This window comes from Leguminivora glycinivorella, chromosome 4, assembly GCF_023078275.1.
Source record: "Leguminivora glycinivorella isolate SPB_JAAS2020 chromosome 4, LegGlyc_1.1, whole genome shotgun sequence".
Lineage (NCBI taxonomy): Eukaryota > Metazoa > Arthropoda > Insecta > Lepidoptera > Tortricidae > Leguminivora > Leguminivora glycinivorella.
This window is the reverse complement of record NC_062974.1, coordinates 4,310,043-4,311,215: the sequence shown is the minus strand read 5'-3', so window position 1 is coordinate 4,311,215 and position 1,173 is coordinate 4,310,043. Positions and strand designations below refer to the sequence as shown.

At 39.1% G+C, this 1,173-nt stretch overlaps 1 non-coding gene across 1 annotated transcript; it reads right to left on the bottom strand.

The window, feature by feature from the left end:
• Positions 1-764: 764 nt before the first annotated feature.
• Trnat-cgu lies at positions 765-836 on the bottom strand. The gene has a single exon. It is a non-coding gene; the product is annotated as a tRNA-Thr (tRNA).
• Between the last annotated feature and the right edge of the window lie 337 nt (positions 837-1,173).

Genomic DNA, 1,173 nt, shown 5'->3' with positions numbered 1-1,173 from the left:
TTACTATTTTCAGTAGACTTTATTTATTTCATACCATGTTTGAGAAAAGCACTATACATACCTCGGCGGGAAATGGGGTTGCCCGCCTCAGACCTATCCGGCCTCGCTTCGCTCGGCCGTCTATATGTCTTCGGCCGGCAACCCCCTTTGTCCCGGCCTCTGTAGTAATGTACTATTACTTCTCGTGTGTTAAAAAACTCGCACTCGAACCACTCGCTTCGCTCGTGGTTCAACTATAGAATCCTTTCACTTGCTCGTTTTTCAATTCCACACTCGGCGTTAAAATACAACTTTGCCCCCTTGTATAACAAATAACTATTAACATACTAATTTATTAATTTAATTTTAATATAATACTTCTAATATTCTTTATTGTGCACATTAAGTAATTAAATACAACAAGATCAAATAAGAAATTCAGCAACAACAGGCGGTCTTATCGCTAAAATGCATTACATTTAGGTACATTTTGTCAGCGTCGTACGGAATAAGCGTTTGTGTGATCGCCATTTGAAAGGGCTTGCCGGCGTAGCCGAAATGACAGTCGTCGACGAGACGCCGATCGACACGTAGTCTTGCTCTGTCACGCCATACGGAAGAGCGAGAGAGATAGCTAGCGATAAACTATGTGTAAATATAGAGAAAAGTCCCTAGTTTATCTAAACATATTATTTCAAATATATGAACTTACATTTTAACAAGAACTATAATAATACATTTAAATAGATATCATACACGAAAGAAAAAACGACAGGGCCCACTGGTGGCCGAGCCGGGAATCGAACCCGGGTCTTCAGCTTACGCGGCTAACGTCCTCACCACTAGACCACCCGCCCGCCGTGGTACCCGCCTAAATTTCTCTAGTGTATGTTATCTCTGATAAGGCTAGGCGCCTTTGACCAACTCTAAGGGCGAGCAATTAGTGCTTGCACCTCCTATACGATCCTTTGCAGGATTACGATATAGCGAGAGAGATGGTAATTAAATTTGTGTTTTTTTTTTATCATGCAGAAACGTCTGCGTCTGCTGCCGGAGGTGTGAATTTTTCCATTTTTCCTTTAATTTACAAATAGATGATAATTATTTTATTGAATATTTATCGATTTGTTCTTTTTTTTGTATTCAATAAAATAATTTGATTTTTTCCCTAATTGTAAGAATTATAATAGTTTT